This window comes from Cyphomyrmex costatus, unplaced genomic scaffold, assembly GCF_001594065.2.
Source record: "Cyphomyrmex costatus isolate MS0001 unplaced genomic scaffold, Ccosl1.0 scaffold189, whole genome shotgun sequence".
Lineage (NCBI taxonomy): Eukaryota > Metazoa > Arthropoda > Insecta > Hymenoptera > Formicidae > Cyphomyrmex > Cyphomyrmex costatus.
Window position 1 is genome coordinate 115,579 of NW_017275921.1, and position 11,945 is coordinate 127,523.

Below are 11,945 nucleotides of genomic sequence, written 5' to 3' on the forward strand. Positions count from 1 at the left end.
AGTAATAATTTGTGTTCGTGTTTATTTTATAAATTGAAATTTATACTTTTATATAAATTTCCAATTTTTGAGATGGATGTTGGTCTTTATTCAAAAATTAAGAATTTTACAACTTATACATTGGACGCAAAAGTCAAAAATCTCAAAATGTATGCAATCGTTAATGATTACCAATGACGCAATTGCCGAGACAGTTGCGACTCCAGGGAGGGTTTACGAAGGTTACACGGCACGAATTTCTGATCATCGATTTGTCAACTAAGGTTTCAATTGAAAGCATCGTTCGTATTCGATGCCCATTTCCGATTGGAACAATCGTCTATGCACGCGGAATGCGAACAATAACATTACCATTGACGTAAGTTAAGCACTTATCTGCGCAATAAAATTCGTAAAATTTGATACTATGACATTTGCAACGGAGATAAGTTTTTTTTTATTTAAAATCGAGTAAAAACCGTCATAATCATCTCTGAATAAGAATCGTAATAGACAGATATATATAATATATAAATATAAATCAAATTTTAAAACAATACATTGTGCAGATAATATTTTAAATATTGTGTATAAAGTGCGGTGGCGACGAAATGCCGAAGCAGGAGGAAACGGACTGATGATAACCCAATAGAACATTCTTCCTCCTGCGTTGAAATCTCCATCGAAGATTTCAACGAAGGCTCTTAGCCTTGACCTGAAGTAGTCGATGCGCCGTAAACCCTACATTAACATCTCCCGTGGATGGAATTCTCTAACGATCATGGGTGATTGTCACGTGGATACTTTTTTACCGTTGCATTTTTTCCATTTTCATATTCGTGTCCGCTAACGGTATTAAACGGGCGTCGATCTTCTTCGGGTATCCACCGTATGTGACGTTGCATCATACTATACATCTCAGAGAATTGTAAGCAGTCAAAGTGTGCGAGAAGTCCGACAAGACATTATTCCATCGGTAGAATAGCCGTAGAATCCGATGCGCAAATTCTACGAGCGAGGTACGTACCGTTAACCATTTGAATGTTTCTTCATGAACCAGAAAACCGCAGGCAATTTTATTGAGCCACAAACAATGTTGTGAAAAGATTTATAACTCGAAAGGGATGTGCTGGATCAGTAATATAATATGAAGCAATACTTTTAATTGCCTGGTTAAGTATAAACATTAGAATTTTAAGCATGTCGCAAGTTAGATTCAATTTTCAAATACCATAAACTTTTCAAAGTTAAAACTATATTGTTAAAAATTATTAATAAAAGCAAAATGTAACGAAAATTATTATTTGCTACGCTTATAATATATAACTCCAATTTAATATAAATAATTAAAGCATTTGTATTTTACTATAATTAAAGCGTTTATGTGATAATACAAAAATTGAATAAGAATTTCAATTGAATATAATTATTTTAATAAAGTCGACAATTTTCTAATGAATAGAACCGTTGTACGCAACAATAATTGTTACTATACATGCTCTTTTTATTTACGCACTGACTATTTTCGGTGGCAAGCCTGATAGCAATTTTCTATAACGTTCTAGCGTAAATAGACGCAAATGCATTTACGAGGAACTATTCTCCCCCTCTCCATATCTAATTCAAATCATTTGATAACGAGTAAAGTTCAATATATAGACATAATAAATCAACATATTAATTAATAATGATAAAATTATTAAAAGATTGACAGATTAATTGTAATAAATAAAGGAAAAACGATTCAATATTTTGTAAATTTATCAATTGCATCAACAAAATATTACTTGCTTAAAATCCAATAGATGTCCGCAATTCTTACACATGTTGACAGTGATTGAAAATTTAAGTAAAAAATAGACGGAAATAGCTCGTATCGATCTCTAAGCTGACTACCTGATAGAGGGAATCGCTGAAGATTATTTGTATAATATTTCCAAGATCGCAAGAACGATATCCCCGTTTCCGGAACGTTGAACGTCAGCGGAAAAGATCGCGGGCAATGAAGACACGCTATTTAACAAACAGATTTGCGCTCTAACGAGCGCCGAACATCCATTGCCGCTAGAATTAGATCATAGCGGATAAGAAACGAAACGACAAGGCATGAAGAATGGCAGATGATCGGCCGACAGCGAGTCTTTCGATCATCCAGGTCAGCAAATCGCATTAATTTCATTGCGATCAGATTAGATTTTACTCAAACGAGTAGATAAGCAATTGTATTATGAAAATCGGATATGCCTCCATACCGTGACTGTTTCGCGTAATAAACGTTTTTCACGCAAAAGTGCCGATCTTTAACTTAATCTATATTAATAACTATAGTATTTGTTATTTCACTATCGCAAAACGTGCCACATTAATTTTTTATCCGTGTGAAACTTTTATTATAAAGAACAGTTTCAGTAAAGCGCGTTTGAAAAACTAAATAATTTAATGACACAGAGAAACAGAGACTGATAGACAGATAGACAAAGAGAGAGAGAGAGAGAGAGAGAGAGAGAGAGAGACACAACAAACAAAAAATGAAAGCATTCACATAACAGAAACGTAACAGCTATTTTTATTTTCTTTTGTATAATATATATGAGTCTCGATCTTTAGCCGTGGAATACTAATAATTATTAAAATTTCTTTTCAAGTGACAGAATATCTTATGCAGAATGCCACGTATTTTCTATTCCCTCCCTATTACAGAAAAGTTTAAGTGAGTTTGCATTAACAAAAATATTCCTTTATTGATATTTTACAAATAAAGAAAAGATAAAAAATTTAAAGAACTAATTAAACTTTACAAATGTAAATATCTAAACGAACATATTAATTTAATTATTTAAATTTATAATTTTAATGCTAAAGAGATTTTAAAGGTTCGAAACTTTATATATATATAACTTCATATTTATTAATTCCTGCCATCTTCAACAATCAATGCTTGATTCGATAAAAATAGGCCACCTAGCATATTAAAATAATCTGTCCATTCATTCTCAAATCTCTTTTGGAGCGTGGCGCATAAATTCCAAAAGTGCTCTTATTACCTTTAATCATCTAATGAGACAATGTAGTAAGACAACCGTGCAACACGATTCAACAAGTGTAACGTAACGTAATGATGCAAAAAAAGAGAAACAGGAAGAAGAGCAGCTCTTCACGAGGAAGTGACTGTAAGTTGTAGCGCAATGAAATAGATACAAGTGTAATTTATCAGTGGTATCATATCTCGAACCTGGACCGTGTGATGCTTCTGTTCGTTTTTGTATTCCAACGTCTCATAATATCTTTCATTTACATTTCTCGACGGGATTTCTTCGCGCATTTAATAAAATTCATTACCGTTATATAATTATGAATGCGGAAATTAATTATTAATTATTTCGAATAAATTTCGTGTGTTTGTCATTTTTAAAAAGTTTATAATATCGACATATTTATAATATAGTAACATTACATTTAAGACAATACTTGTTCAAGCAGTCAAAATGCATGTTAATAAATGCAATTAATATTTTTTGAAGAAAAGCTATTAAATTAATGCATGAGCCAGCATTATACGGACAAAACTTGATTCAATCAATAATTAACATTTGAATAAAAAATATTAAAAGGACTATAAACCGAAACTGTTATTATCTACTAAATAAAGAGAAATAGATATTGTGAGAGAATATATTATATTTTAAATACCATAGTCCGTTTTTATTCATTAACTGTATATCTTTTACTTAGATTTTTATAAGAAAGAACAAGCAACCTTTTTTGTTCTATTTATATAATACTTTCTAAATAATTACGTGCAAAATACTTATTATTAAACAATTAACAATAAAAATAAGTATTTAAACAAATTGGCATGATTCAATAATAATATAATCAAGTGTTCTACAAAACGTATAATAATCATCACGAATTATCAATCTTACCTATATCTCAATTAATTTGATGAAGCATCGAATCACTTCAAACGCGAATCGCTACACACACCCGACGATCTCGCGGAGCGCACGATCGCGAAAATACGTGGAACGGTTTTACAATGCACCACCGAACTCGTTCGATTTCGGTCCTCGACTGAACGACCACCTGTTCGGAAGAAAAAAAATACCGCCGAAAGAAACTCTAACGCTTAGAATGAACTATTATATCCGACCGAGTACCGCGATATTTGTCGAAATTCGCGAAAAGGAAAGGAAGAGAGACCGCGACGTCGCGAAACCGGACAAAGCGGACTGAAGAGTATCGGGAGACGCGTGTCGACTACCCGGACGATCTTTCGACAATGGTGCACGGCTGACTGGCTGCCCGACAAGTCGTGCTTGCGTACCCAGGTTGGAGAAGGTTCGTAGCGGGCCGAGGAAGAGGGTACGGTGCACGCGCGTTCTCCTAGCCGTGAGGAGGCAAGCCGAACGAAGGTGGAGCGCGCCTGGCCGGCGTGCGCGGGCCTTAGGACCCGTTATACCCGACGGTGCTACGAGATCCGCCCGAGTTGAACAACCTTCGCCCGTCGTCGTTACTGCTCGATACCAACGCGTATGCTAAAAGCGCGAGCGAAAGGCTCTTTCCGCTGCCGCCGACGACGATCGATGCGCGAAGTGGGTGAACTTGACGTACGGTGCACACAACGCGATACGGTATCTCTCGAATGTCTCCAGCGGTCCCGTATCCGGGGAGCAGGGAGAACGGAAGGGCACGAGTTCAAATTCAATCTTTTTTTTTTCTTATAAAGATCAAGCTGAAGTATCCTGAGATAGGATAAAATGGGGTAATTTGGATAGATTGACGGAAACTTTAAAATTGTTTAAAATTTGAGATCGCTTAACTCCAGTTTCTCATTGGCTGGTTAACTCAATCTGATTTATTACATAATAGGCTTCATAATGACATAATCGTGAAACCCTTTGATGAAACATCAGGAATTTTAACTATAAGTTAACCAGCAAATAAAACACCAAACCATAGTGTATTCAATAAAGCATGCAAAAAAATATATATATTATTACACCAATGTGTGTGTCTTATCTGTTGATCGAATATACCAAGTGCTCTCAAAAAAGCACTTTAAATAAAATATAAAAGTACAGTTGTACTAAAACTTGCATATTAAAAGACATATATTTTTAACTTTTATTTCATAATCATTATAATCAATCCGAAATGACATAATATAGAATAATGAGTTATAATTTATATAAATAATAATTTTTGATGTAATAATAATTACGTCATTATTTTGTGCATTATATATAACGGTTACGTAATTTGCACATGTAATTTGAAAAAAAAATCTTTAGAGAATCCTATTTACATAAAATAGAGACTGAGAACAATGGCATATTTCAAGCATAGACTTGTGAGAACACTATGAACAAATCATAAAATCAATGAGAGAGAGATAAACTGATTTAAATAAATCAGGCATGATAGAATTACGTGCGAAATGATGGCGACATCAAACTAGTTCAGGAAGTCGACATTAGCATTAGATCAGGAAGAAAAGTGAATAGCCGAACTTTCACGAGTATGAATGCTGATATCAGTATCAATATCTATGCACGTCTGAGAAAGTTATAATATTCACTTTGTTGTTACGGTGCTGTAAACATTGCAATGCTCCAGATAGAATTGATGCACAACGGCGGAATGCATCCATATCTTGATTGAAAGATATTTATTGACGTTTTTAGTATATAACATTAATTAAAATGGACTCAGCTATCTCGAGACGCTATTAGTTGTATGACATTAGATTAACTGCTACGTACAACTTTATTTTTTAGTTTTCTATTAAAAACATAATGAAAACGTAATTCTAAAACCTGAAAAGATATGCGACAAACTGAGACATCTGTCCGATATCTGTCGCGTAGAAAATTAAAATAATTATTGAAATAATGGTATGTTTTTTTGCTGTCAAAAATCGCTGCTATTATTATTTCAGTAATATAGGGATTTTTGATAATGGATTAATAAACTGTTATTGAAAAATTATTTTACACTATACACATAATCAATACACCTTGAGATAATCGAGCCTACAAATTTTCAGATAGCTACCAGAAATTACATTTCGAATTTTTATAAATTAAATTATTTTTTAAATGTCTTCATTTTTTTAATATTATACTTTTATATAAAAATAAATTATAAGCATAAAACTTTAATAATAGTTTAAATAATATTAAAAATATCAGAATATGTGAAAAATAAAAGAAATAAAGAAGCTTCTCTTTTTGTGCATTTAACAAAATGCATATGAAATTATCACATTATTATTACATACAGAAATTTCAAAATTTCTTCTTTTTATCATTACATCATAAATTATTTAAATAAATAAATAAGTTTGTAGAAAATTCGGATTAGATAACGTTACCAGCAAGAACCAAGTCAGATAAATGTTAAGTAATAATGTCAAGCAACTTTGTTCCAGTCCATATTTTACATCCTGCACACATTCTGACAACATAATGAAGGGTTCGCACTATCGATGACGAGGCGATACGTGATTCTAACTGATGGTTATAATTCAGGAAGTAGTTTTTTCTGAAAACTCAGAATACGAGCGGGTGCTTCGACCGCGAAGAAGATGAGCGTATGTCAGACGGCAGACGCCGAAGAACGGAATGCGACATTTTTTTTCACTTAAATCAGAACCCGAGGAATTAGGAGAAGAACCGACGCGCGATGAAACATCTCCCGATTGACAAAGATATCGTGGATCCAATCTAATGACACTCTAACAATTTTTAGTCCGTGCCAGTGATCCACTTATCGCGTCGTAACGCATAATTAGACGATTCCTGATGTTCGCGAAAAAAACATTTGTTTCCGTCTTGCCACGCGGATGCGACTCTGAAATCGCTCCTTCGGAGTAACTTAGCAAAAAATTCACGTAACATTCATGACACTCGTATAATCACAGGCTTTTTCTTCATAACAACGGCAAAAATGCGGACGCGTTATCTCAGCCAGTAAGGATATGCTGAATTACGAGTTAAGTGGTTCAACCACCATCTGCGCACTTGAAGTGGAATAATAAGCAGAGAAAGGACAAGTCATGGCATTTAGTAGCAAAAGAGCCGCTCGTAAATCTTCACATTTTTTTCACTTACTTCCAAGATACTCATATGATTATAATTTCGAAAGTAATTTTAATAGGAAAATGTTCATTCAGCGCTTCGCGATTCTGCTTATCATCCTCTTGTGCGCAGATAATACAAAATATTTATTCTAAATTAACTTCTAAACTTAAATTTATCTAACATACTTTCTTATTAAAAGAAAGATTTCTAATTTAATTTATCTAAATTAATTAAAATTAAATTTACTTTCTATTTTAAATTAATCTAAATTAATTTTCTTCCGAAAAAATTAAGTTGGAAGAATTAAAAATAAGGAATTAATTTAGTAATTTTATCATAAATGAGATCAATTTCGAAAACAACTCATTCACGAAATTTCTCGAAATGCTTACGTGACTCATCACGTCGAAGCAATTCGTATAAAGTCTAATATATATTTTTCTTTTCTTAGTAAACAAAGATACCGGGGAATACTAAAGTCCGTTAAAAATATCACGTTTAAGAGCCGAAAAAAAGCAATCGCAAACCAGACCCGGAAGGTACGTAATAACCGAACGCACCGGTCGGTTGTCCCAGAATCATCCTCCGCCGCCTCGGCTCTTATGTAGGACATAGCGGCACTTCTTGCGGACTTAGATACCTTCGCCGGCTGACAGCAAGTGGAGTCGCATCGACGTCATCGCCGAGGAACCATTTCTCAATTAATTCCTACGCAAAGCGCGCCTAGGACCTAGATCAGTGCCCAGCTGAATGTCCCTCGCGATAGGAATCACGCTCGAATGACCTGTCGACAGCAGCGTATGCTAATATGAATTGCAAATAGCGAGCAGTTTAATTCATCGCTCGACCGCTTGATAAATGAGATAACAGCTTTCGATATGTAACAGATCGTTAGAGGGCTGGCCAGGCGTGAAGAGCAGTGAGATAATAATATGGTAATTAGATTTGTAATAAAGTGAATTTATATTGCCCTTTGGTTTCTCTTCTTGTTTTTTTTTTCTCTCGTTACTCCAAATCTTATTAAACTAATGATTGCATTATTGTATAATAAACAATTAATCACAATTAAAAGCTGACTTTGAATGCATGTATGAACATTGATATATTAGCAATTTCCGTATAACTTCCTAGTTCGTTTAAGAGCAAATGGAAACGGATTATTCTTTTCGCTTTCTTTTCTCATAATGTTTTAAGCCTAATTTACAATGTGCTGTTTGTTTTCTGTTTCTCGATTTTTACTTCTTGCCTTTTTATCTTGCAGTTTTTTCGTTTTCTGCCCGAGATAAAAGTTTGCAAATATCAGAAGAGACAAGAAACACGTGAAAAGAAATGCGATTGTCGATAAAGCGATCGCAAAAAAGAAAAAAAGGTACGAGGTAAAAAGCAAGAAAGAGGAAGCAAACAACACATCGTAGATTAGGCTTTAGAGACATCCCACTGTTATGTTATCAAAATCATCATCCTTGATTATGTTTCCCTCATCGATATAATCTTAGAGAAATTGTTTTATACTTTCGAATAATTTTCACCGAAGACTGCATTCATCATATGCTCACATTCATAATTGAGATGTCGGATGGACTTATATAAAAACAATGAATTATAGTAATGATAAATTATAGCGTGATTTTGTATTTTGTTTTATATTTGCCACACTGCCATCACACAAAATTGTTCGCAACGCTTTAATGATAAATTCTATAGATTTGTGGTCATTACATTTGCAAAATAAACTTTAGCTTTGTTTCATAAGAAAAAGTAATTACGTTTTAGAAGCAAAAATTGCCTGATTTTAAATAAATGTTAGTAAATGTTTAATATAAAAAAATTAATAGTCACACTTTTTTACAAAAATTATAAGGAAAATTATTGATTTATTAGAACTTTGCGTATACTTTAATTTTTTTTTAAGATATAAAAATTTGGCATCAATTGGTAATGAAAAAATTAACATGTAATATTTTTGAAACTAAATATTCTTGCAATCAAAAAATAACATAAAATGAAATTATTCAAATAAGTCGGTAAATTTCTTATATAAAGAATATAAATAGAAATATATATTGTATATATATATATATATATATTATGTTGCGACAGCAAATCAGCTGGCATATGGCCTTGGTGCTTATTCGCGGCATATAGCGGACTGTTCTATACACAAGGTCATAGCATTTGCGAAGTTCAAGCCGATCGTATAGCGGCGTTCGTCGTGTTGTTGGTATCATGGTGTTATTATCCTTTCAAAAGAGGGGATGTTGAACAACGTAAGTATAGAGCCAATCACCTATCAAGAGATTCCAAGGCTCGATTCCCCCCTTTTTCAGTCCTGTTATTTCAGTATACATAGTGAGTAAACAAGAAAAATTTTTATAACGTTTTATTTATAAAAAGTAAACATTAATAAGCAATTTTATAAAATGAGTATATTCTGTCCTGATATAAACAAAAAGAGCTTCACAAAAATAACTATGCTCATGACGAGCTAAATTTTTGTACTGTATGAATAATTTTATACGTCCAACTAATAAATAAATAATAAATAAATAATATAGTTTTTCATTTTCATTGATTTTTAAGATAATACATTTTAATCATTATACGTTCTCTTTTAAATAAAATAATTTTGAGATATATATAGTCTATTTTATTTTTTGTTAATAAATTACTAATTATTGTTTACTTTTTAAAAATAATGTTTTTTATAAGTTTTTCTTGTACAAGTATTTTTTGTACTCATTGTAATAGAAGTTTTGAAAGAAAGAAATTTATTTATATTTAATGTGGAAGAAATGAGAACTACAATTCGAAGAAAATTAAGATAATAATATATCAATTTCCATCTCATATCCTAATGCATTGTGTCCTAATAGGGGCAAAATCTTTCAATAGAAGAATAGAGAGAAAATACATTAATAGAGAAGAATCTCTTACAGAGGATGAAAACTTCATTCTTTGTAAAATTTCAACTTCTGTACAATGAACAATTATCATTCTGCGCAATTAATTAAAACTTATGATTAATAATTCAATCATGAAACAGAAAATTACTAGTTTATCGAAATAAATATTTCATGCAACGCAATTTATTTGTTATTTAAAAAAAGAAATAGAACGACAAAAATTATAAGATTTAATTATATTTTATTTATGATTTTAAATCATAAATAATTTAATTAATAGGTGAACAAAACGATGTGTCTATTTTTCGTTAATAAATATATCGTATTATGTATATGTACTTCTCAATATTTTTGTAAGTCCGAAATGTGTTACGCGTAGTGAATTTTGATTATATATTTCCGGACGATTTATCGCATCTTAATTAGTCGTTAGCTCGAATTTATTTGCATCGTATCACGAATATCAGAGTAGTGATGTTTTTTTTTAATTTTCGCTTATTAACAGAACATCGAGGATGCGGAACGGATTGGCGCCAACTCGGGAAGGCTTGAAAGGCGATGCGTTTAATTACCAAGTACTGGCGTAATTAAGTCTGTATTTTAATATCTGTCAGTCGCGTAACATACAATCGGTATTTATACATCAGTGATTAGTTAAGAGTTAAAACTCCTCATTGTCCTAGATTCGTCCGTATTGCTGTACTTTGCGAAACGTTATATGCGTCGAGGGGATCATAGCTTGATGCAATCGTATTTTTTTAACATTATTCCTCTGTCACGACGTAATAAAGTGCACATCGCGTGTGAGTAAGGTCGGAAATGCCACGTGTGAAGTACCGCGTGATTATCGTGTTCTAATGATTAGTACGTGCGATCATAATTAACCGTGTTTTCGTGTATGGCTATTGTATGAGTGGCGTTAGTAAAAAAGCAGCAATGAAGGTTCAAGAAAGATTCGGAAAATATATATCGGGCGATTATAAGATAAATAATTCAGTTATTACTTTTATTTTTTACCCGTGCATGAAATTAATCGTTTATTTATTTCTATTTATTTAAACAATTGATATAAGGTTTAAGAAAAATAATTTTTATTTATGAAAAATTTCTAGGACTTATATATGTGAACATACATCCTGAAAAAGAGTTTGGTCCAACGAATCGTTAATTAATGTTCAACTTAATATCCAATTAATTTATTAATACAGTAACTGGATTTATTAATATAATTATATATTTATTCTTGCAATGTGAATTTTAGTAATAGTTTTTTAATCTAAATCATTATGAGAATTCATTGAACCAATTTTCATTAATTCAATGAACATTTTATTGTATTTACGTACGGTTTTGGTTCAATGCAAGAAAGGAAATAGTAAATTACCGAGCAATTTAATTGTGATATTACCACTAGTTTAATCGGTTTGCGTTTCAAGATCGAAAAATTAATTCAGCGCGCAATTTAAAAAGCTACAGTAGTATATTTTAAGTACTTAAGATCCAGCTTATAGATTTCATATTTATTGCTTTGAAATAAATATATTGATTAAATTGTAAATACTTTAGCTCTAAGTTATAGACATTTATTAACCTAGCTACTAATACATGTACGAATGTACATGTATACAAAACATGTACACAAAATACAGTTATAATATATTGATATATACTATTAATCAGTTTAATCATTTATCGGTACATTTTATTTGATAAAATCTTCTATGTCTCGAGCAGCAAAGGAATTGTACAATTCCAATTACATATATTATTACAAGTTTTAATTATAAACCGTATAAATCATCAAGTAATTGTTGTAATCGCGTAATTAATCTTGATACGGTGTTACAACTAGCAATCGCTCAGAACTATCATCTTATCGTAATAATCATAATATCGTCTCGTTGATCATCGTCAATCTAATAAAGGGTTGCTCATTCTGGTGAGTAAAAAAGAAATAAAAAAAAAAACAAACGTTGCA